At 48.4% G+C, this 26,146-nt stretch overlaps 1 long non-coding RNA gene across 2 annotated transcripts in view; it reads right to left on the reverse strand.

Annotated features, from left to right (window-relative positions):
- Nucleotides 1–26,146, reverse strand: part of LOC110261629 (uncharacterized) — a 36,279-nt gene that overhangs the window by 8,102 nt on the left and 2,031 nt on the right. Inside the window, exons 2-4 of one of the 2 annotated variants that reach the window (XR_014811091.1) lie at nucleotides 4,320–4,429; nucleotides 3,265–3,799; nucleotides 241–1,593 (exon numbers count right to left, since the gene is read on the reverse strand). This is a non-coding gene — a long non-coding RNA (uncharacterized LOC110261629). Of the gene's footprint in view, nucleotides 1–240; nucleotides 1,594–3,264; nucleotides 3,800–4,319; nucleotides 4,430–26,146 lie in introns of those variants that run through there. The other variant, XR_014811090.1, reaches the window with a different exon arrangement.

The raw sequence follows: 26,146 nt of genomic DNA on the forward strand, positions 1-26,146 counted from the left end.
CAAAGACCATACTTTCTACTAGAAGATACAGGAGTTCCCATAGTGGCTCAGCGGTAACGAACCCTGACTAGTATCCATGAGGATGTGGGTTCGATCCCTGGCCTCGCTCAGTAGGTTAAGGATCTGGTGTTGCCATAAGCTGTTGCTGTGGCATAGACCAGCAGCTACAGCTCTGATTATTGGACCCCAGCCTGAGAACCTCCATATGCTGCAGGTGCAGCCCTAAAAAGCAAAAAAAAATTTTTTAAAATGTGAGCCTCTATGCACACAGCCCACCACCACATATAGGGGGTCCCAGCAACAAAACAAGGTTGTGAGATTCTGCCCCCACACAAAGACTGCTCACAGAGTCTTTAATGAATAACATCACCCTTAATCTCTAAGAGAAGTAAAATAAACGGTGGTAACTCAGAGCACAAGGACCCAGGTCTCCAACACAATCATGCCATTTCTTTAACACACCATGAAAGCAGCAGACAGTTTAGGACACATCTGTAATTTCACAGGATGCTTTCTGCACCCTGAAGCAGAAACCCTTTTGTCTGTGTGCTTCGATCATATGAAACAGAAAGTTCACTTCATTTGCAGAAATGGCATCAGCATGAGTATCCGTAATGATGTAGTTTTGTGATGCGGGGCTGTCCCTAGACCCCGCTGCGACCCCATGGTGTGACAGACTGGGAGAGGGGGAACCCGCCTCTCCTCTGCTCACTGCCCATCAGAGCTTCACAGCAGCCTGGACCCAACTGCCCTGTTCCAGGCCCTCGGTGCCCTCTACCTGCTGTCTACCATGCCCTGGGGGGAATGAATGATTTTTAGAGGAAATCTGAAATGAAGCCAGTGTCATCAGTGACATTAGTTTACACCGAATTCAAAGTCTGTGCCCTGGTTTGAGAGCCTAAGGCTCTGAGATGGCTTATCCCTTTCAGGTGAAATAAATTCATGGGCTTTGTGACCACATTGACTTCGCTTTAGAGAACTCCTCCCTTTATTCCTGGAACCATCGGTGTGATCTAAAGAGTGAGGCTGCTGGTAGAGGTCCCCCGGGGCTCACATGGCTGATCCCCTTTTTGTTTATTAAGGTCATATTCATGCACGTCTGCCCTGAAATGCCCAGCACTGGGCTGAGACAGGCAGAAAAGCTACTTGACACCAACCACAGGCCTAAACTGTCTCTAATTTATACTAACCCTATCAACACTTTTCTCTTGCCCAGAATTCCATATTCATATGCATATGAAATTCATACCTCTATGAAAATTGTCTGAGCAAATAGGTTGCAAGTTTGCAAGGGTGATCTACTGTACGTAACTAAAGTCCAGATATCTGAACAAAATCTCTTGAGGAAGAAACAGAGTTCTCTACGTGTGAACACGGCCAGGGTTCCACAGGCTTGTAGCGGGCACAGCATGCATCTCTTACCCCTGTCTCGCCCTCTCTCCTTTCCCCGACACCTGACCCCTTTTGGCCCCACCCCGAAAGATCACACACATTTAGCAACAGTTCTCTTTCCCATGTGACCAGGCAATAGCTGAAATGTCACCAGGAAACATCCAGACGAGCAGAATTTGAAGGAAGCTGGATTAGATTGGTCTGTAATAAGAACACAGCAAGGCAAAAAGGTTTTCAGCATCACATACCTGTCTAAACCATGACCCTGGAGCTCCAGGCTCACGTGCCATCCAAAGCACCCCCCACTACCCAGGACTAAGAGGTGACATATTTCCCGGGGTCCTTGGAGCCCAGTGTGGACCCCACAGGAGAAAGCCACTTCCTCGTGTCACTGAGCTGCTATTGTCAGGTCTGAGGGAAACAGCCACAGCTCAGGCTAGTGCGATCTAACCCAGGCCATCCGCCCCAATGACAGCTAGGCATGGCTTTCAAAACCTAAATCATATCTTCCTTGAAACAGAAGAAGAAGTTGGAGCGTGTTTCTTTCAAGCCAAGCACAAGAGGCGGCATGAGTGTCCTGGGAATTGGCCCAGGATACAAGCCTCTCCTCTGCCCTCAGGGGTTGGAACCCGGCCCTTCTAGCAGGTGGCTGAAATGCGCCAGCCTTCCCTTGCACCTGGATGGTGATTCCTAGCCTGTGTGTTCCTCTCCAACCCAGAACACAAATAGCCAGTCTACTGCTCTGACCTTTAGAACGTCACTTCCCTTCTTTGAAAGATGCTCATGTACTACTTCGGAAAAAGACGCGTGCTTCGAATTTTTCTTTGGCTTGGAAGGACTTTAGCTTTCTTCTGGGGCACACCCACATCCTCCTGCTCCCTGTGAAATGCCTCCCCTGATGGCACCCACAAACCCCACCTCCCAGCATCAGCCTCTAATGCGCCCCCTCCTTCAGCCTCCTTGTCCCACCTGACATGGAATCCTTTAATTTCTGCTTCATTTCATCTTCCTGCCTCCGCCTTTGAGGAGGTCCAGAGCGTGGCTATTGGAGTCATATCCCTGCCTGGGACCAAAGGCCTCCAGCACTATCCAAATACATTCATTTCCTGCTTCAAACATCTCAACGGCTCCCTCTGGGCATCCAAATTCCCCCAGTTCAGGAGTTCCCGTTGTGACGCAGTGGTTAACAAATACGACTAGGATCCATGAGGTTGCGGGTTCGATCCCCGGCCTTGCTCAGTGGGTTAAGGATCCGGCGTTGCCATGAGCTGTGGTGTAGGTTGCAGACACGGCTCGGATCCCACATTGCTGTGGCTGTGGGGTAGGCCGGCGGCTACAGCTCTGATTCGACGCCTAGCCTGGGAACCTCCATATGCCTCGGGAGTGGCCCTAGAAAAGGCAAAAGGCAAATAAATAAATAAATAAAAGAATTCACCCAGTTCAATTCCACAAAGTGTGTCTTAGACTCAGAGCATGCCAAGCTAGTGCTGAGGACAGAAAGGTGAACGAGGTGGGCCTGAAAAGGGGTGGTGGGAGCCTGCCCGTGGCAGTAACACTTAAGTGAATGTGGCTTCATGTGAGAAGCACTGATGTGAAAGGAATTCTAAGACATTTTGGAATTCTGGGGGCCTGGAATTTCTTCTGTGGAAGAAACTACAGATGACTGATGGCATGTGAGCTGAGGCTTAAGGGGTAAAGAGGCATTTGTCAAGTGGATACTGACGAAAGGGACGCTGAGGGATCTTTCAGGAAAAGGAAAGGGCTTGGACAAAGGCAGGGAATCATAGAAGCCCCTGAGCGGGGGCGGGGGGGTCAGGGCTTCCGAACAGGTAACCATTGGCCCTGGCCATCACTGTCCTGTGCCACACGTACCATCTCAAGCTGAAGACCATCAGAATTAGGTCGAAGTGCAGCACTCTGTCCCAGCTGCAACACCCGGTAGGAAGGAAGCCAGTCATCCAAAAACAAACCCAATTCAAGATGCCTCCCTCCTCCTACAGACCTTCTGAGGGGCTGTGGAAGGGCAGGAGAGGAGGAAATGTCCAGCCCTGATGCCCAGAGACACTAAAAGGAAGCCCGTGGACCAGTCTTCAGTGGCATCTCTCCTGGGATGAGGCATTCCCGTAGTCCTTGGATGACGATATCCAGTGACAGTGACCACTGACGCCCTGGAGACGCATTCCTCATGCTGGCTGCTCAGAACTAACCAAGTGGCACAGGAGGCCAGCGATGGACCATCAGGGGCATTGTCCCTGAGCACAGAGAGCACCCAGTGAGTGGCAGCAAATAAGAAAGTTGAGTCTATGACAACTTCGGGTCACAGCAATAACTGAGCTCTTCAGACAGTAAAGTCACGGGTATGGGCTGGTGCCACTGGGGTGGGTTCAGATAGATGAGGGGGGCTGAGCTGATCCATGGAAGTCGGTGGATTGGGACAATAATAATAAAAAAAAAAAAAAAAAAAAGAGAGAGAGAGAGAGAGAGAAAGAGCAAGCTGAAGGAACGCCAGCAGCTAATGCATGAGCCAGGTCACATGGCCCCTCAGACCTGGAAGACATCCCATTGCTCATTCCATCCAAATTCTATGCCATCGCAAGAGCCCTCCTGCCCCTCCTGCAGTGCCCCCACCATGCAGGCTCTTAACTGGCCGCCGTCAGGGAGCCGCCGAAAGGAAGTGAATGGAGACTGGGCAGCAGACACGAATCTCTCCGTGCTCCCTCCCCCGATGGGGATGTCTTTCTCCAGGAGGCTCGCTCCCTAAATCTTTAAATCTGACTTTGGGGCTCAGGGGACAACCCTTCCCCCAACCCCACATCTCAGCAGAAACACCATCCCCACCCAGGGCGATAGCTTTGCCCAGCAGGACGGAAGCAATCATTGCCTCCATCCTGGGCATCCATATTCATGGGAGTCGTTGGAGCTCTGACCTGTAGCCCTGTGCAGGATGCCAGCCGGGGAGCCGGGGCTGATGGTCCCCAGAAGGGCACTTCAGGAATTAGCCCACAGCCATCTGCGTCTCCTCCAAGTAACTCGGGCCCTGGGAGGAATAAACAGCTGTTGTCACTGCAGGCCCAGAGCAGCATGAAAAAGGTTGAGGAGGAAGGGGGGGGTGGGAGTGGGGGCGGCACCTTTCGGAGCCAAGGCTGCTCCTGAGAGTGTTTGAAGGTTATAAGTGTGGTTATAATCATGCCGTTAGCCAAGTGCAGGTGGAGAATGAAGTGGCTTTGAAATTGCTTTCCTGAGAAAGCAGAGCCTGTGTTGGCCTAATCCACACATACGATCCCTTTCAAGTAGGTCTTCAGCCTCCTACACCACCAGGAAGGTGGGGCTTGGGTCCCCAGCTAACCCCAGTCAGAACTCTGCCCCTCTCTGGCCCTCAAAGGGGATCAGGGCTGCCAGCCAATGCCCTGCCCTCTACCAGTTCCACCTGCCCCGTGTGAGCAAGCACAAGCCAGGGGGCCCTTCTCATACACCCGGCCAGCGACCAGAGACACTGCTGGCTCATATGTACATCTTTTTAGTTCACAGAGAGGTCCCCTCATTCTGCACCCCAGGTTGGGCAATGTCCTGTGCCCAGTCTGGCCATCCTGTCCCCTCAGTCTTCCTAAGGGGACTCGACAGACCCTCATTTCTGGGGAGGCCTCCTGATGAAAGAAGGGTCCTCAGAGTCCCCATAGATGAAGCCCCCTACCCACGCCCTCTTCTGAGGCTGCAGAAAGAGGAAGTGATGCTCTCACCTGCTTCTCCTGCAACGTCCTGGTCTTCGTTCACAGCACCCCCCGCCACCCATCTCCCCAAGCCTAGAGTTTCTGTGTGATGCTCCCTGTCATCCTCTATCCTTGCAGCTCTTCAGCCCAACCATCCTCCCCTCCCCACTTCCACTCCAGTCGTTTCTGGCTCCCACTGCGGCAGCCTACCCAGGCCTCTGCATGCAGCTCTGCTCCCTCCAGGCCATTTACCACACTGCAGCCAGAATCATCTCCCATAAACTTCAGGTCTGATGGTCCAACACCTCTGATCCATCTTCCATAGCGCTCATCCTTAGGATGCTGTCCCAATGCCTCCGCTAATTCCTTTGAGCGCCACGAGCCTGTGCTGTGGCCATGGTGCCTGGTAGGTCTGCCTTCCCGCGCTGGCAGCTTTTGCACGTGCTTCTGTGTCCTCCTGGAATGCTCTTCCTTCTCCTCCCTGCTCGACTAACTCCTATCCTTCCTTCAGAGCTTGGTTCAGGTCTCCCCCGACTCCAGGAGGCTTCTCCGATCCCTCTTTCCCCCACACTTGGGATAAGGGCCCCTTTTATGGACTTGCTGCAGTGTAGTAGCATGTGTTTCTCTCCCTGCCGTCTATACGCTCCTTCAGCACAAGGATGCTGTTGTAGGCAACGTCGGATCCTCATGCTTATTACAGCATGTAGCACTTTAAAAGCATTTTAGGAGTTCCTGACGTGGCTCAGTGGTAATGAACTCAACTTGTATCCATGAGGAAGCAGGTATGATCCCTGGCCTTACTCAGTGGGTTAAAGATCCGGCATTGCTGTGAGCTGTGGTGTAGGTCGCAGGCATGGCTCTGATCCTGCTTAGCTGTGGCTGTGACATAGGTCAGCAGCTGCAGCTCCAATTCGACCCCTGGCCTGGGAACTTCCATATGCCGCTGGTGCAGACCTAAAGAGACAAAAAAAAGAAAAAGAAAAAAAAAAAGGCATTTCAAAAGCATCAAATGGTTGAACTCATGATAGAAAATAAAGGAAGAGGTTGAAAAGCAATCCGTGACCCAAAGGGCCAATGGCTTGGGGTGAGATATTGGACATGAAGATGGGAGAATCTGTGGGAAAAGATGGCAGAGGAGCTATTGGGCATTAAGATGGGAGAATGGATGCATGTACATGTATAACTGAGTCACTTTGTTATAGAGCAGAAATTATCACAACATTGTAAATCAACTATACTTCAATAAAAACTTTTTTAAAAAATGAAAAAAGAAAACAAAAAAAGCTGGGATAATCACACATATAAATCACACGTGCACACCCAAGAACTGTTTTCGAATGGAGTACCTCCAGCTTCAACTCAAAGTTTCCCCTACACTTTTGACTGGTGTATTCCCCTTGGATTCACCCAATCAAATGTGTTGACTTTTGGTTCTGTGAGTCCTATCACAGACCCAAGAGATAACATTTGGTAATTAACACATAGTGTAGCCTCCCTAGTGTTGGATGAACGACTTGGCTATGATGCAAGGACTAGGAGCATAATCATAGCCTCCACCCCACACTGTCCCCTTACCACGGGAACTCTGACATTGAAGATGTGCTTTTCAACCCTGGGTTGGGTGAAATAACCTTGACACAGTCGTTCACTCTTTCCAAGTGGGACGATGGGAGTGATGCAAGAACACAATCTTCTGAGCTGGTGTTTTCTGGTTTCTTGAATAAGTGAAGAGAGGCCAAATGAATTACATCCCAGCTCACAAAGTGGAAACTGCTCTGACTGGCTCAGCCTTCTTGGGCCAGTTTTTCTGTCAATCCCTCCTTGGTGCCCCCGGGCCTCCCCAGGTCTCTTTCACAAGCTGGCAGATGTTTTCAGCACCCTGCTGGCAAAATGACATACAGATGGTCACCCATATGGTGCCAGTTTGGATCTGCCTCCTGGAGAAAATTCTGGAAGCCCACTCATCTATGAAAGACACCCACCAGCTTCCTGCACTAGGTCCAAAGCTGACTGCTCAGGGGGACACAGGTGGGAAGCAGGTGTTTCACATAAATGGACCACCTTCTGCTAATCACCACCAATTGAGCCAGTGGTGCAGGAGAAAACAAAATGAGACGGAATCATCATCCAAGTAAACTGGTGGCCAAGGAGGCAGGAGATGGGTCCAGATTCTCCTAACACAAATAGCCATATTTTAGGCAAGCTTTGCTTCAGAGCACTCCAGAAACCTGGAGACAGCGTGTGGGAGACTTCAGATTCCATTCCAGATGATACAATATCTGGAGGTGTTCAGTCTCTTATGTTCAGTCTAATCAGGGTCTGCAATAGCTGCAGTGAAGTCTGGCCTAAGGTTTCGGCCAACCTCTCAGGGGGCTCTGAAGCTGGGAAGCTTCTCAGAGTTACCTTGAACTGAGACAAGGTGTCTGAGATGAAGTTCAGACATCCCTAATGTTGACCAGTCATTGGAAGAAGGGAAAATGGACGTGACCTTGGACAAGGTAATTATCTTCAACCGGGGGCAATTCTTCCAACAGCTGGAGGGATAAGTCCTTCAATCCTGAGGAATTCCAAGTAGCACATCAAAGCATCTACTTCTTCTTCCTTCTGCATCGTCTCCACCATCGCATGAAAGAAAAGACATGTCCTGGGTGCCTTCCTTCTAAACATCTCTCCCAGCCATCTTCTTCTCTCCTTCCATCTTGCCACTAGTTCAAGTCTCAGAATTACTCAGCTCAACTAGGTCTTCAACATGCTCTCCCTGTGACCCTCTCCAGTCTATACTCCGCACGGCTGCCACATGACCGTCTTATGTTCCTGAGACAAATCTGAGCCTGTTGCTCTACAGTTTAAAACTCTTCAGCAACTGTCTTCAGAATAAAATCTGAGTTCTCTACAGGATGAAATCTGAATGTCAGATCACAGAATTCCAGATCCTTCATGACCTGGTCCCTGTTGACACCTGTGTCCTCCTGTCTCTCCATCCCCACCCGTGGACTCTGCCTTTAGCCTTTCTCATGACTTAATGCTCCCTAAGAATTCCTTCGGACATGGGGCTCTTTGTTCAGGAAGGTCTTTCTAATCTCTACCCTCTCTGATCTTTATGACTCATTGCGGGGCTCACTCTATCCTGGAGCAATATGCCCATCATGATCCATCCACAGTCCCCACCCCACCCTCACCCCTGCCCCCAGGTCATCTTGCTCTTCCCCCCATCCCAGCATTCACAGCTCTCTCATAATGACCTAACGCCTTGTCCCCTGTGACACACCAAGATCCTTGAAAATAAAGACTGTTATCATCGTCTTTATAATATCCCCCAGGAGTATCATAGTACGTAGCACATAATAGGCACTCAGTAAATATTTAATGAATGAATCAAGTGGTCAACCAATGAGAATAAGAGAATAAGTTGGTAATGTTATCAACTTGATACCAAAACAAGATACTTGAAAAGGCTTATCCACCCAGTAGGGGCATAATAGCCCCAGGAATGGACCGATTGAATCCTCACACCAGGCCAACAGCCCCGGGAGAGTGTTAGGACTGTGTGCAGCCATGATGCCCCATGACCCCTGAGCACGGTGTTAATATAAACTGACGGTCAGCAGCGTCTCTGGGGGCTGTGTTCGTGAGAGGCCCACTGGGGCCCTCCTAACATTCATGCCAAACCCCTCCTCCCACGCATTCCTGCGCTGCAGAGGCTGAGCCCTGAAAACCACATCCATTTCTAGATCCCGTGTGACCTACTTTCCACCAGACAGTCAGAAAGAGGATGTGAGGGATAGGAGGTGGCAGCCAGGTGCTAGGAGACCAGAGCTGGTGACAGAGGTGCTGAGTTCAGGGGGGAAAGCCATGGTGGACGTTCCACTGCCTGTTCTCTGTCTCGGAGATAATGAAGTGGGTCCAGGTGGACCCAGCAGTGGGTTTCTGCTCCAACAGTCATTGGGTGTTTCTCTTGGGTGATTTCTTGACTCCAGTAAAATTGATGCCATACCTTGTAAGCAATCCCTTTATCCTTAAACTAGCAACTGAACAATATACCCATTTGCAAGGAGGCCTGTGACTTCTCCTTGGAAAGGGCTCATCCTGGGGGGAGAAGCAGTGATGTCATCAGCTTAACCCAGCATCAAAAGCTCTGTCATCAGAAGGATAATTCTGTCCTTTGATGTGTCTGCGGCCCAGGCCACCAAGACTCCTACCTGAATCCCATGAAGAGCAGAACTGTCAGTAAAATAGAAAGAACTGTCGACTAACAGCATGTAAACGACCGAGGCTTAGCCAGCCTGGCTTGGCTACCTTCCAACACAGGAAAAAGATGGATTTTACCCAACTTCAAATTATTAGGCAGCTCTGGCATTCCAGAGGCTCCAAAGGCTTCCATTAGAGGGGGCATCACTCCCCCCCAAGAGAGGGCAGCGCCCCCTCAGATGTCCAGTGGGAGGCTCTAGAACCCACAGAGCCCAGAGCTGGGGCAGAGGCTGTGTTGACAACAGGAGGCCTTGTTTGTGAACTCAGTCGCAGCTCTCCCTGGGGACTCCTGGGGTATAGATGTGAGACACTACCTGGAGACCCCCTATAATATTGGGGGAACTCTTACCTGTGAGACCCTGCCGGATTCCCCCTGGGATTCCCAGAGATACTATGGGAAGATTTGTTTGTGCCCTGATGTGCGGGGCTTCCCCAGGGACTCTCAGAAATGTTGTCAAGCGGGCTCTCACTGGGAGCACATGTGGTGCACACCCTAGGGATACCCAGAAAGACCTGGGAGGGCCTGTCACTCATGAGCTCATGGGACATATCCCTGGGGACACCCACCTCTACATGGGGGAATTATTGTGAGACTATGTGAGGCACTCCCAGGCTCAAAACATTCCGGGGGGCCCTTTGCAAGGGTGAGACATTCTGCATGATCAGCTGGAGGCAGGATCCCAGGAAATGTGAGGATTATGGCCCATGTGACCTTTTTACCCACAGGCCTGGGGGCATTTTGGCATTCATTTTGATTACTGAGAACAGCCCCCCCCTTTCCCTGCCTCCTGGGGACAAACTTATTATTTAGGTCTGGCAATTCTTTTGTTGAAGTTACTATCAAAACTGGCTGGCCCGGGGGCCATTTCGACCCTGTCTGGTGACCTTGCATATCACTGTTGTGCTCCATTGGGCAAAAAGTTACAATTTAACTTTTAGACGGCAAGCTTCGTCCCCCCTCAATGGGGGACAGGGCACCCCCCCTTACTATTTACAGAAATAAACACAAGCTGTCACAAACTAGGTGGCTGTGTGAAGGGAGGAGTGTGCAGGTCCTCAGGGGACCCGGGGACCCTGCTCTCTGGTCGGTGGCCAGCACACATCTCCCCACCCCTGACTCCAACACCAAACACTTTCATCCACTGAGATCTCTTTACAGAGTTGGGAAATGAGGCTCAGAAACCCATTTGAGAACAAAAGACAGGAATAAACAATTCACAGAGGAGGAAAACAAATGACGGCTAAACTCTTGGAGGGATATCCAACCACACTAATAATTTAAGAAATGCAGCTTAAAACCAGCTACCATCAACCACCCATTAAATCATCATTTTTCCCCCAAATAAGACTATCCAGAGCCAGCAACAGTGGTATAAATTTGAGTTTTTCACCCGCCACTGTGCCAGTTTAAGCTGGTGTAAACTTTTGGGAAGCAATTTGGCTGTAGGTATCAAAAGCCCTTAATATGCTCTAACTTTTGACCTCATGACTCTGCTTCTAGGAATCCATCCTAAGGAGCAAACCAGATTTTTGTAAAAGGCTATGACTATACGGTTATTAGGAAAATCGTAAAACAAAAGGTGGAATAGAAATGTCCAATAAAAAGAGAGCTATTTAATAAATAATGATACATTTGCACAGCAGAATATTAACAAATAATAAAAATATTTTCAAATAAGTAATTGCACGAAGAGTTGCTTACAATACAATATTAAGTTGGGAAAACACAGGGTTCAAAGACACATGGGACTAGCTCACAAAAGTCTTCACTCAAAAAAAAAAAAAATCTTAGAACTAAATAAGACGATAACCCAATTAAGAAGTGAGCAAAAGATCTGAAGCCACTTCACAAAGGAAATTATGCAAATGGACAGCAAGCACATGAAAAGATGCTCAACATCAGTAATCATCAGAGAAATGCAAATTAAACCAATGAGATAACACTCCACACCCACTAGAATATCTAACATTACAAAGAGGCATAATACTCAGTGTACTGCAAAGACAGGGAGCAACCGAAAATCTCACTTATTACTGGTAGGAGTTTAAAATAATCCAAATTTGAAGAGCAGTTTGGCAGATTCTTATAAACATACTTGTACGCAAAGCCTAGCAAGCCCACTCCTAAGTATTTAACCAAGAGAAATAAAAGTGTATGTCCGTTAAAAATACTTGAATATAAACATCTGTCCCTTCGTCAAAACTGCCTACAATCCAAATGTTCACCAAAAGGTGAATGGATAAACAAGTTATGGCATTTACATATAATGGAATATTACTCAGCAATAAAAAGAACCCACTAATGATATATACAAAAATCTCACAAACATTGCACCAAGAAAAAGAAACCAGACACACAGTGTACATACTGCATGTTCCATTTATGTAAAACCCTAGGACAAGCAAAAAATAGCCATTACTTGGGGCTGGGTAAGGACAAGGATGTAAGGATTAACTGGCAAGGGACACAAAGGAGCTTTTCTGGAGAAGGAGATATTCTATGTCTTGACTGTGAAGCATTTGTTAAAACTCAATGAGCCATATGCTTAAAAGGGGCACGTTTTATTTTCTTTAATTATATCTCAGTACAATTTTTTTTGTTTAAAAAATGTATATAAAGACTCCAGTAAAAGATGGCATATTGGGGAGTTCCCTGATGGCTAGTGGGTTAAGGATCCAGCTTTGCCACAGTAGTGGCTTGGGTCACTCCTGCAGTGCAGGTTCAATCCCTAGCCTAGGAACTTTGGCATGCTGTGGGTATAGCAAGAAAAAAAGATGATGCATTAACTGCATTTGCCCCTTTCCAAGTCCCTGCTAAATGACAGAAAAGGAAAAAAGAGCAAGCAGGGGGCTTAATTTCAAGAAGATGTGGGCAAGTTGGAAATCGGACAGAGGTGTGGTAACTGGCCCAGCAGGGTGATGGGCCCCTCACTCTACAGCACATTCACTGGGTAATTTGGCCAAAGGAAGAAGACTGGGGACTCAGAAATGCCAGATGGGAATAAAGGCAGAAATGAGGCAAGGGGGTGACTGCAGAAGAATTAACTGAACATCTATAGGTGAAGAGTAATCTGTTCTAAGAACCCCACCAGGCTGTGGCACAGAATGTAATCAGGTATCTCCTACACCACCCCCAATAAAACATCAGTGTGTTTCACACTTAAATACACACACACACACACACACACACACGACACACACACAGAGAGACAGATATGTCAATATAAGGGTCCCAAAGAAAATTATAGGAACCCAAGAAAGTAAATCAAAATTTTAGAAAACAGAAAAGGAAACCAAGGTTCAATTGCAAAACTCCAAATCCAGATATTAGGCATTACAGGGAGGCCAGAGAAACGTTAGAGAAGAAATTACCGAAGAAATAATACAAGAAACAATTCTAGAACCAAAGGACATGAACCTGCAGAAGAAAAGGACCCAAAATGCCTAGCACAATGACTGAAAAGGAACCTGTACTTAGCGTATTATTGTAAAATTTCAGAATACCCTGAACAAAGAGATAATCCTAAAAACTCCCAGGAAGTTTAAAAAAAAAAAAAAAAAGTCATCTTATTTAAAGAATCAGAATCAGGTTGGCCTCAGGCTTCTCATCCACACTGCAGGCAATGATTTCAATGTTCTGAGAGTAAATGATCCTAAATTTAAAATTCTATACTTGTCATAGTAATCAATCTAGTGTTACAGGGGACCATTTAAGGGCCCAAAAAAATGTACCACCTTCACACCACGTTTGGAGGTTTTTTGGCTTGTTTGTTTTTTTCTTTTTCTGTTTTAGGGTTTCACCTGCAACATATGGAAGTTCCCAGGCTAGAGGTCGAGTCGGAGCTGTAACTGCAGGCCTGCACCACAGCCACAGCAATGCCAGATCTGAGCTATGTCTGTGACCTATGTCACAGCTCACAGCAAGGCCGGATCCTTAACCCACTGAGCCAGGCCAGGGATCAAACCCTCATCCTCACTGATACTATGTTGGGTTCTTAACGCCCTGAGCCACAATGAGAACTCCCACGTTTTTGGAAGTCACTTGATGTACAGCAACCCAACAGAAACCTAAATAAACGAAATCATGGAATGCATGAAAATAAGGAATCACTAGGAAGAGTGTGAGACTGTCTCAGCTTCAGGGGTGCAGCGGGCTCGGGGCAGTCCGACTAAACTGGAGCGGAACAGAGGCCCTGGAGGACAGCCTCCAGAACAACAAACAACAAACTTCCAAAGCAACAAATTTGAGGGGTTACCTGACTGGCTGGAAACATGGGGGCGAAATAGAGAATTTGGTGATGACAAAGAAAAGACCTAGGCAAAACAGAGAGCTGTTTAGATACAGCAAATGTCCCCTTGGAGCACTGCTTGGCTCTGCAGGGAACTGCATGGACAGAGCCCCAGTGACATAAAACACTGCTGCTGCTTACTTTTCCAAATGGATTTATAGGAAAGATGGAAAACTTAATTGCCGTGGACCGCCACGTACATGGTGACATGGAAAAAGCCAAAGAATGGCAGCAAATTTGATCTATAGAGGATGGGGAGGAGAACTGAGAAAGGGGTGTGTCTGTGTGTGTGTGTCTGTGTGTCGGGCGGGGGGTGGTATTAGAGGAGGAGGATGTTAATACCCTCCCTGCAGAAAGTGAAGGATCAAAAATAACTGTATACAGTTGAGAGAACAAGATTAAAAAGATGTAAGTTTGGTGCTTACAGTAAAAAGTAACCAGCAGAGGAATTCCCACCCTGGAGGAGACGCAGGCAGAGAAGCCACACCATGAGAGCAGGAAGTCTAGCAGATACTGTCTAACACTGATAAGCAGGAAGTAGTGGCAGACCCTTGTCAGCTGGAGATATAGGCAGACATAACCACCCGAAGAAAATACCAGAAGGGCTAGAAGCAGCCGCCTCAGAGGATCAGGACTGGGGTCAGACTTCTCATCTTAAGCTCTTCTGTATTTGTCATTTTTATTCAGTCATGTGCACATATTACTTCATTGAAATTTAAAAAAAAAAGTTCTCTTGAGGTGCAGCAGGTTAAGGATCTAGCGTTGTCACTGCAGCGGCTTCGGGCGTGGGCTTAGGCTTGATCCCTGGCCTGGGAACGTCCACGTGCCAAAAGTGCAGCCAAAAAAAATAATAATAATATTGCACTTTACTCAGCATGTGGTTGCCAATATTGTAAAATATGTACAAACAAATTCATAGAAAAAAAAAGACATGAAGGAAATATAGTAGCCATATCTAGGTGGAAGTTTTACGATGTTGTTTAGTCTTGTCCTTATTCTTTTCCATTTCTCCAAAGTTTCTATAACAAGCATCCATTATTTTTAGCAACAGAAAAAATGTTATATAAAGAATCAAAATGGGAGTTCCTGCTGTGACTCAGCAGGTTAAGGACCAACGTTGTCTCTGTGAGGATGTGGGTTCCATCCCTGGCCTCGCTCAGTGGCTTAAGGATCGGGCATTGCTGTGAGCTACAGTGTAGGTTGCAGATGCAGCTTGGATCCCCAGTCGCTGTGGCTGGGGTGTAGGCCAGCAGCTGCAGCTTCTGTTGGCCCCCGAGCCTGGGAACTTCCATATGCTACAGATGTGGCCTTAAAAAAAGAAGAATCAAAATGACATTTAGAGACAGCTTTTAAATGATATTGGAAATGAAGTGACAGAAACAAAATTGCACATAAAAATGAATTTGATTATTAAAACAATATGCATGAAAGTAGAGGTAAGAAAATATTAAAATAATTACCTTAGTGGTGGAATATGGCAGATTTTTTTTTTTTTTTTTTTTTTTTTTTTTTTTTTTTTTTTTTTTTAGGGCCGCATTAGCAGCATATGGAAGTTCCTAGGCCAAATCGGAAGTGCAGATGCTGGCCTTCGCCACAGTCACAGCCATACAGGATCCGAGCTTCTCCGTGATTGAGTATGCCTAGCGCTCCTGGAGTCAAGTGTGGTTGGATGATAAAGATTCCCAGGGGTTTGTTGCTATTCACTCCATAGCAACCTACACCACAGCTCACAGAAATACCAGATCCTTAACCCAGGGATTGAACCCGCATCCTCATGGATCCTAGTTGGGTTCATTAACCGCTGAGCCACAAAAAGAACTCCTGGGTGATTTTTTTTTTTTTCATCTTACCGTTCCTTTCCTACCCCCAACATTTTTTTTTTTTTTTTCACATGAGCATATTAAACCAGGTTTGGCTGGAAAACTAAATTTGATCTCTCCATTGGCTTCAGGCCAAAATAACTATGTAATGCCTCTGGGTGGTTCTGACACTTAGAAGGCCTCATACTCCTGGCATTAAGGGAACTAAATGCAAATGAGCTTCTCTGGTGACTGTTTCTAATTGAGTGATTGGCTTCAGTCACCCACTCAGCATGCATCTAGTGCTTACTGCACCCTGCGACCTGCAGGAGAGGCTGCGTGGGTGTTGCCAGAGGAGGGTGCCACAGACTGATCTCGTTGTGTGGCAGATCCATTTGCAGAAGAGAATAAACACCCGCAGGTGAAAACAGATTGGGAAAGGTGCCCGGAGCTACAACGAACAACAATCTAGCCTGCAGAATGGGTATCTTGTCTGTCAACCCCACCTTGGAGTCCCTGATGGAATCCCAGGCGGCAGCCTCTCCCCTCCCCTCCCCCAGCAGAGGCCCGGGAAGCCAGTGCCCCTCCTCCTCCCCGGCCCCTGGAGGTGAGAGTCCTGCAAATTACCAAGGGAAGAGTGAATAGCAACAAACCCCTGGGAATCTTTATCATCCAACCACACTTGACTCCAGGAGTGCCAGGCATACTCAATCATGGAGAAGCAGAGAAGCCAAAAGGAAGAAGGTAAACAAAGAATACCCAGAGCTCTCTGAAAACGCCGTCCAAGGGAAAGCTCAGAGGGTCCCAGTGAGTGTTCTGGCCAAGTCCATCCACAAGACTTTTTGTTTTTGTTTTTGGTCTTTTTAGGGCCGTACCTGAGGCATATGGAGGTTCCCAGGCTAGGGGTCATATTGGAGCTGTAGCCGCCAGCCTATGTCACAGCCACAGCAACACAGAGTCCAAGCCATGTCTTCGACCTACACCAAAGTTCATGGCAACACCGAATCCTTAACCCACTGAGCGAAGCCAGGGATTGAACCCGTGTCCTCATGGATACTAGCCAGATTTGTTACTGCTGAACCACAACAGGAACTCCCCTTCCATAGGACTTTCTGATGTTCTCATGCTGGCTCCCAAGAGACTGTCAACAACACGAAATGCATGGCATGAACAAGGATGCCCAATGGTCTGTACTGCAAGCCCCAGAATTTCCTTGGCCGTCTCTGTCTCCACCTGCAATTGCATCAAGACCAAAGTAAATATTTAAAAAATGTTAAATTGAATGTTTCACCTGAGGCACCCTGCAACAATAGACATGGCATTACAATTTGGTGCCAAAGATGCACATTTTCAAGGTAAGATCCAAAATGAACTTGGATCTTCTCAAACTTCTCACCTACACCCACACTGAGTATGTAAAAGCTCTGGCTTTTAGATATGGAGAGGATTTGTAGAGAAGATGAATTTAGGGGAAAAAATGATTGACGTACTGCCAGCTTCAGCCCTTCCAAGAGGGAGGATGAGAAGTGCCTTCTCAAAGTTGGATGAGGGGCCCAGGTGACTAGTGGGTCAGCGTAGACCCTTGCTGGCTTCCAGCCCAGAAATCTAAAAGGCAGGGAGAGACAAGCTGCTCCCACTGTGATGGAAGGAACTATTTCTGCAGCCTTGGACTGACCTACAAACGCCCAGAGTGCATCTGGACAGGGACACCTGAGTGTGGACCAGATGTGAGTTAAAGGTTCAAAAGAGAGTAGGTGTGGTGACCTTGGGCCCAGTCCAAGGGGGGCCACCTCAAGGGGTGAACAACCCTCAGCAGGGAAAACCTGAAATGATCTCCAGTTCCCAGGAGCTGTGGGAAGAGTTTTGTGATGAGCTGGACAAGAGGAACCACCCTGGACAAGAGAGCTGCAGGGGACATTCCCAGTGATGGAGAGCCCCCTATGGACCAACCACACCTAAGAAAAAATATAAAACTTCCCCACTGTCAGTCAAGTAAGAACCTCCCTGGCCCTCCCCTCTCTCCTCCCTTGTCTGCTCCAATTCAGCATCTCAATTTTTTTTTTTTTTTTTGCTTTAAGGCCCCACCTGCGGCACATGGAGGTTCCTATGCTAGGGGTCCAATCAGAGCTTCAGCTGCCAGCCTGTGCCACAGGCATAGTAATGCCTGATCCGAGCTGCATCTGTGACCTGTACCACAGCTCATGGCAACGTTGGATCCTAATCCACTGAGCGAGGCCAGGGATTCAACCCACAACCTCATGGTTACTAGTCAGGTTCATTAACCACTGAGCCACCACAGGAACTCCAGGATCTCAATTCTGAATGAGGAGTTACAGGAGGAAGAAGGGAGAAAGAAAGCAGAAACCCCACCATCCCACCATCTTCCACTTCACCAGCCACAGGCTTCCTGCCTGCAGCCCTAGCTACTGAGTTGTGGGTCATTGCCTGAGCCTGGGCATTCTAATGTCTGAGTGGAGACAGTGTCTGGTGACTTAGCATGACTGCGAGACTTTTTATCATCTAAGAGGGAGCAGAAACGCCATGGAATTGCATGAGTTTCCATCCGGGATAAAGAAAGAAACTTCCTCCATCAGTACATTGGAAAGGGACACTGGAAATGAAAATAACACTGCTTTATACTTAAGGCTCAGGGGTCTTGATTGTTCAAAGTCCATATCACCGTCTCTGCCCTGGAATCCACTGTTTCTCCCAAATCTAAGAGCCTTCCTTCTCACAGCTGAACTCAGTTCCAGTTCTTTATAGAGCTATAGACTGGCTAATAAAAACATTCAAAGGGTCTGAAGAGGAGATCCCAGAGAAAATGAGGAGGATTTTATGTGTGGGAAACCCTACAAAGAAAGGTGTCAGGTTAGTCAAGCAGGCATTACTGTTCTCAGGACCTGGATATTCCGCAGAACCAAGACAGGAGGTCCAGAAAGTCCTACCAGCCTACCAGCAGCACCAAAAGGAAATAATCATGGGTAGAATTATAATTTGGGGAGGGCAGGAGGAAGGAAAGAATGAAACCAGTATTTTGGCAAGCACTTAACATACACGGGTACCATCTGCACACATCATCTCACTTAATTTGTACCACTGTCAGGCAAAGGAATACCATTATCCCCATTTTGCAGAGGAGATGGTGAGACTTCAGAAGTGACTTGCTCTTGGTCATTGTCTGTTTGTAGAGCCCAGCTCCCTTCTACCCTACCAGGCTGCCTCTTGTATTGTTAAATATCTAATGCAGAATGTAATGCAATGGATTGTGGGGGCTTGGCTGATGGCTCTCAGAGGGATGCCAGAAAGCTAACACAGAAAGACCGTGTGCCAGGTAAGCCAAGCCCCAGAATCCAGGCCCCTGCTAAGGGCCTCCTTCCCACAGCCCTTTGCTGAGAGAAGCAGATCCTGAACTACCTGACCTTCATCCCAACCATGGCACTGCACCTCAACCCAACCACTGCACCCCAACCATCACACCCAACCCAACCATTGCAACCCAACCTTTGTACCTCAACCCAAGGGAGAGAGGCCTATGAAGGGATCTTGTATTAGTCAGGGTTTTCCAGAGAGACAGAACAAATAAGAGATTAGGTGGAGATATATGGGGGGGGGTATTTATGATAAGAAATGAGCTCGTGCAATTACAGAGGTTGAGGAGTCCCAAGATCTCCAATCAGTAAGCTGGAGATCCAGGGGCCTTGGTGGTATCATTCTAGTCCAGGTCCAAAGGCTTGAGACCCAGGAGAGCCAAGGGTATAAGTTTCAGCTCAAGGCAGAAGACCAATGTCCCAGCTCAAGCAGTCAGGCAGGCCGAGTTCCTTATCTACCTACTTCTGTTCTATTCAGGTCTTCAACTGATTAGAAGAGGCCCACCCACATCTGGGAGGGCAACCCACTTTACCCCCTCAACCCATTCAAATGCCCATCTCATTCAAATACATCATCACAGACACACCTAGAATGTTTGACCAAATGTCTGGGCACCCCTGGCTCAGTCAAGTTGACGCCAAAAAAATCAACCATCCTATGTCTGAAACAAAATCTCTACCCAAGGGACAATGGAGATTCACCAGCCAAACTGATTCTCTCCATACAGGGCAAGAGTCAGGACACAGGTGTAGGAGTAGAAGCCAAAATGAACACCCAGAAAAGCTCCAGGCAGATGCAGAGTAAGCAGAAGCCAGAGAAAGAAGGTATAATATGGAGCAAAGGGGTCACAACAGGGGGTGAGCTGGTTGATTAGCAGTGGCAGGAACAGCAGAAATGGAAACCAGGAGTTGGATCTCCAAAGTGGCAAAAGCACAGGAATGCTTGCTGCTGAGGAGACACTGGGCTATATCCAGCCCCAAAGGCTCAACAGCCCCTGCCAGTTCCCAAACTATAGTCCAACACCCGAGAGGATGACCCTTACGATCTGGCACATTCTGTCATCTAAGCCAGTGTTTCCCAAACACCTCTGGTGACCAGAAACAATCCCTGGGCCCACCCTACCTTTTCTGAATCAGAACTTTCAGGGGAGGAGTTCCCATTGTGGCTCAGTGGGTTAAGAACCTGAGACGGTGATCCCTAGGAGGCGGGTTCAATCCGGCCTCGCTCATTGGGTTAAGGATCTGGCAGTGCCATGAGCTGTGGCTTAGGTGGCAGATGAGACTCGAAAGAAAGAAAGAAAGAAAGAAAGAGAGAGAGAGAGAGAAAGAAAGAGAGAAAGAGAAAGAAAGAAAGAAAGAAAGAAAGAAAGAAAGAAAGAAAGAAAGAAAGAAAGAAAGAAAGAAAGAAAGAAAGAAAGAAAGAAAGAAAAGTCAAGGAGAGGGTCTAGGGAGCTGAGTCTCCCAGAGACTTCTTCTATAATAAAGGAACCCGGTTAGTGGTGGAGGTGGGGCCAAAACGAGGTAATAAGCTCTCCCTTTGCTGGGACCGTAGTTTGTCTCCCCACAAGCCCCCAAGATATTGTGTGTTTACTAACCATCTCTCAGTTCTCCTAACAGGGTAGGACTTTGTGGGTTGAGCATCTGGCCCTTACTCCCAGAGCAGGTAAAGGGAACAATTCAAATACAGTGGAGCAAAGCTTCAAAACAGGGTCCTCCCACCCCCAAGGGCAGCCTCCTCTTCCTCTTCCTCTTCCTCCACCCGCCTCCCCAGCAGGAGGTCCACTACAATTCAAACACCGTGGCCAGAAGTAAATAGATTTCCCCCTCAGTTATCGACTGTTCAGGAAACAAAAAGCCCGGGTCCAGCTGTGCCCTTGAGCAAACTCCTGACAGTTCTTTAGTTAGCTGATTGCTTCCCCCTCCCTGCCTTCTAGAAAGATCTTAACAAGTTCTATTTATAGTTGACCCAGAGAGCACTGACTCTCTCCTTCCTCAAGCTCTTGAGGCCCCTATCGTTAGGCTATCGAGGCTCTGATATTCTGAGTGTGGCAGAGTGGGGATTAAAAAAATTTTGCTGGCTACCAAAAGCCGTGATAACATCGCACCATCTCGGGCTGTGTTAGGAGGAAACCACTTCCTCCCTCTCCTGAACTGCTTGCGTATTTACAAGTTAATTGCCCAAACCTCAGTTTTGTTGAATTAATTGCCTCTTCAGCTGGCCTCTCTTCCTGTGGCCTAGGGTGGGAAGGGGAAGGAAAGTACGGGGCGAGGGACCCCCTTCTCAGGCAAGGGACCCTCGCAGTGTGGGTACCACCAGGGGGTGACTCCCAAAGGCCGCCCCCCTCAGGCTCCGCCGCCACCCACACATTTTCTCTTCCACCTTAAATCCTCCCAGTGTGTTCAGGCCCATTTCTGTGGTCAGCCGTCACGCTTGAAAGCCATCCAGAAATAGTGACTGAGCTGCCCTTAACAGCCATATTTTCATAGTCTTTGCTAAGCATGGTGTCTTCCATCAATGATTCATGGGGGGACTCTAAGTGCATTTTATTTTCTAATAACCATCTCTCTCTGCCAGTCCATTATAAATGAACTAAGATACGGAAGAGTAGTGAACCCTTAGGAAAGATTATGAAAGATTAGCCTCTGCACGCCCAAAATGACCACACTGACCTCAGCAATATGAATCCCTGGCCCAGGGTTGCTGAATATGTCATACACATCCCAGGTCACTGGAACCACGGTTCAGTGCGTTTTCCTATCTGGATTAAGTAACCTGTGTGGAGGGTTTAATCCATGCGTGTGAATGTGCAGGCCCAAATCACAACTCCTCCATCCTAGCATTAAAACGTGGCCTGACCTGCCAGAGGTCATCTGCGAAGGCATTGCATAAATCATTCCAGACAAACTCATAGGCCACCTCTTGTTTTTTTACAAAAAAGGTAACCCTGGGAATAAGAAGAGGTCCAACCTTTTTCTGTAATCTGTTTTGTGGCGAAGCCGTTCCCGCAAGAGTCCTCCCACTGTTGTGATGGATTTCCTCCTTTGTCTTTCCTGCAGGAGACCAGCCCACTGAAGGAATAGGCTGATGTACCTTCAGTAAATTATGCGATGGTGCCCGTGTTTACACGTCTTTTTCTCCATCAAGGCACCTGTTTATTTAATTGATGGCCTCTTGCCTTCTTTAAAGGTTACTCTGATATTTAGCAGGGTGTTGGGAGAGGCTGAGAAGTGATCAATTACACCTGCATTTACTCTTCTCCATCATCACCGCCGTCAGACGATCACAGACCCTTGCAGTCTGGACGCCATCCGTTCTGGGCTGGTTAGGCCGCCTGCCGCTATGGACAGTCACCGCTGAACCAATAACTGCTAAACTTAATGGTCTTTTCCTGGTTCTGATATGGCTTGAACTCTAAAATAGTCACGTGAGGAGCACTTGAAAAAAACTGGGGTTATACAGCCTAGAGGAAAAGACACTTGGGAACGGAATGCTGGGTTCAAGGATCTGATTTCCTTGGAACGCCCCGGTATTCATTTTTCTAGTCAATATTTCTGTTTTCTATTCATTTTTCTATAGCTATAACAAGCTTAGTGCCTCAGAGCAACACAAATTTATTATCTGTTGGTTCTGAGGGTCAGAGGTCCTAAAATCCAGGTGTAAGCAGGCTGCGCTCCTTTCTGGAGGCTCTAGGGGAGAATCCACTGTCTCACCTTTTCCAGTTTTAGAGGCTGCCCACATTCCTTGACTCCTGGCTCCTTCCCCATCCTCAAAGCCAAGCATGGCTGGCTGAGTCTTTTTCCCATCACATCGCTCTGAAGCTGACTCTCCTGCCTCCTCCTTCTATCTTTTAAGGACCTGGGTGTTTATGTTCGACCCATCTTTATGATCCAGAGTAATCTCTCTATTTTAAGGTCAGCTGATTAGCAACCTTAATTCCCTGTGCACTTCCCCTGTGTCATGTAACATAACAGATGCTACAGATTCTGAGGTCTAGGATGTGGACATCCTTGAGTTGCCAGGATTCTGCCTACTGCAGCCTCTATCTAACTGGTAGGGTTAGGGCCAGCAGATGGAAGTTACTGAGAGTCCAACTGCAGTCCAGTCCAAAAAATCAGGAAATACCTTTTTTTTTTTTTTTCTTTTTAGGGCCACAGGTGTGGCACATGGAAGGTCCCAGCCTAGGAGTTGAATGGGAGCTGCAGCTGCCGGCCTACGCCACAGCCACAGCCACTTGGGATCCAAGCTGCAACTGTGACCTACACCACAGCTCACGGCAACACTGGACCCTTAACCCACTGAGTGAGGTCAAGGATCGAACCTGCATCCTCATGTCAGGTTCATTACTGCTGAGCCACAACCGGAACTCCCAGGAAATAACTTTTTAATAGGACGGCCTACAGGTAGAATTGCCTGCTATTAAAGACTGACTCTCCAGTCTCTACAGAGCTTCAAGCATTGGCCAAACAGCCACGTCTTCCTAGATAAGTGGTTACAACATGCCAAGGACTCCACTAAGCACTGGTCATACCTGACACCACTAATCTTCACAAGAGTCCTACTAGATAGAAGTTATTATTTTAGAAAAGATAAATCTGATGCTCAGAGAGACTTACATGATCATCCCAGCTCTGCCTGGTATTAGCTTCATGACCTCAGGCATCATTTACCCCATCTGTAAAATGGGTAGAATAATGGAACCCACTTGGAGGATAATGAGGATTACACGTGATAACAATAGCATCTAATTCATTGATTTGTTGAATCTTATAGGAAAAATTCCAAGCCCAGTGTCTGTCTCATTGTAAAGGCTCAGTAGCTCTCACTATAATTCGGTACCTTACACTTGGAAGGAGGTGGTAAATCCTTGGGTGTCTGCCCAGCACTTGGAACCTTCCCCCAGAGCCAAACTCTGGGTCTCAGGCAGCCATGTTTCTCCTCCACGGCGCTGACTCCTGGCCATGGCTGATTGGACCAGCAGTGATCCCCTGGCTCAAGCCAGATCAATAGATGTTCTCACCCAGGAATCTGGAATCATCACCTGACAGACATTTAACTCAGCCTCTGTGAGTTACTCTCCCTCGACTTGGTGCTCTGGGACATTCATGCTCACTGAGGAGCAAAGAAGAATCCATCTCTAGAGAGAGGATTAAAGCCATTTTCCAGAAAGAAGCTGAGAGAAAAGATGGAGGGAGCAGACAGCTCTCCCCACCCATCTCCCCTCCTCCCTTGTTGTCTTTTTAGGGCTGCACCCATGGCATATGGAGGTTCCCAGGCTAGGGGTTAAATCAGAGGTGTAGCCACCAGCCTACACCACAGACACAGCAACGTGCAATCCGAGCCACATCTTTGACCTACACCGCAGCTCACAGCAACGCCAGATCCTTAACCCACTGATCGAGGCTAGGGATCAAACCTGCATCTTCATGGATACCAGTCAAGTTGCTTAACCGCTGAGCCACGATGGGAACTCCTCCCTTCCCCTTCTAAACCTGCCCCACTGCCACTCATGTTTTCTTGAGACACCCATGTGTCCTCCCCACATGTCACTCTATTTCAATTTAGTGGCCTTGAGTTAGTATGTGTTATTTACAACCAAAGAGCATTAACACACAGGTGTTCACAAACATTTGCAGACCGTGGGAGCAGAAAGGGACCTACAGCCCCTCTCTTTGTTTACCCATCATGGGCACTGTGGTGCAGAGAGGTTAGGCTCACTCCAGGTGACACTGAAGCAGTGCAGAGCCAGGATCAGCATCTAGAACCTCCTGGCTGCCCAGGTTGAACTCTGCCTTTTGCCCCTGGCTATCTCCAAATTTGTTCCTTCAGCTCTAATTCCTAGGGTTTGAGACAGTAACAGGACCTGAAGTGGGGTAGAGCTAGGGACTGGGAAGGGTCCCAGGGTTCTGGAAGGAGTTCAAAGGAAATTTCAGATTGGGAGATGGAAAAAAATCCAATCAAAAGGCCAGTTTTGATGCAGGATCTGAGACTTTCCAACAGCACCTGGGCCTGCCTGGATGATGCTGGAAAAGAGAGGAGCCAGGCATTCATTTGCATATATGCAAATGAGGCCCTCCACAGCTGCCCAGAAGCCACCTCTGCTTAGAGCACCTCGCTCAGCAGCTGGGGCTGCTTTCATCTGTCTACTCAGCCTTGGAAGACAGGGAGAGGGGAGCCTGTCAGAGCTTCCCAGCAAGCTGACAGGGACACACAATCATCCCAACACCCCTGGGCTAGAGGAGCAGAGTCCAAACCTCCAGAGTATGGGCGGGATTCCAGCAGAGGCGCCCACCACAGTGGCAAGCACTTCCCCAGGCTTTGCTGGCAGGAAAGCTGCACTCCTTCTGGGGCTCCTCCATTGTCCTCTCCCTGGCCTCAAAAACCACCAGGCCCATAGCTTCTCCTCTGCAAGGCCTACCCTTCGCCTGGGAGCCCAGGGGAAGGAAGAGACCAGACAATGCCCAGGGGTTGGGAGGCCAGACCTGGGACCCAGCTCCGCCATTGGATTCCCCATCACCTCAAGCAAGGCTCAGCCTCGGCTTTCTCGTCTATGAGTTAAAAGGAAAAGGAGCTTAGAATTCGTGTTTTTAGCCACAGAACTCCTTCCCCAACGAAAATGTAAGTGGATCACCAGTTCCAGCTGCCACAGCACTTGGGGGACAGGGGTCTCTCGGCCCATTTGAAACCCACTGGGCTGGTTGGTCTCTAAGGTCCCTTCCTGCTGCCATTGGGGGATTTCAAGGCCAGGAACAGCGGCCTGGCAAGTGTGGGGGGGCAAAGGGCAGTGGGACCAAGAGGGGTGAGGAGGGTTTAGTCTGACGCAAGACCCAAAACCAGCCAACCAGTCCCTGGGTTAACACCCACTCAGCCCTCAAGGTCATGCCTCCCGAACTGCCCTGGGAACGTCCTGGTGAAGGCCCTCAGCCTTGGGAAGACTTCGAAGCCTGTGAGGCAGCAAAGGGGCGCTTGTCCACCTCGAGGCCCTCAGGTGCCCTCTTCAGTTTCTCTCTCTCTCTCTCTCTCTCTCTCTCTCTCTCTCTCACACACACACACACACACACACACACACACACACGCACACACTCTACTTGTCCCGGACTTCAACACCTCCCTTCTCCTCCCCCCTCTGCCCCACCCCCACTCGGCCAGACCAGCCCAGTCCATCCCTGGGAAAGAACAGAAACAATACCTGGAGAAGGGGATCAGGTATCCTGGGGGGCGGGGGGCGGGGGGGTCTGGCCCCTACACAACACACAGATGGTTAATCCCTGGGCAATTCTGGGCTTTTTTTCTTCCCCTCCCCCCATCCGTCTCTCCTCTGTTCCCACTCCTGGGCTCCCCGCGC

This window comes from Sus scrofa, chromosome 7 (assembly GCF_054392235.1).
Source record: "Sus scrofa isolate SSC_HxYL_T2T_F1_AM1 chromosome 7, Sscrofa_HxYL_maternal_Yorkshire_Landrace_v2.0, whole genome shotgun sequence".
In the NCBI taxonomy this organism is placed as follows: Eukaryota; Metazoa; Chordata; class Mammalia; order Artiodactyla; family Suidae; genus Sus; species Sus scrofa.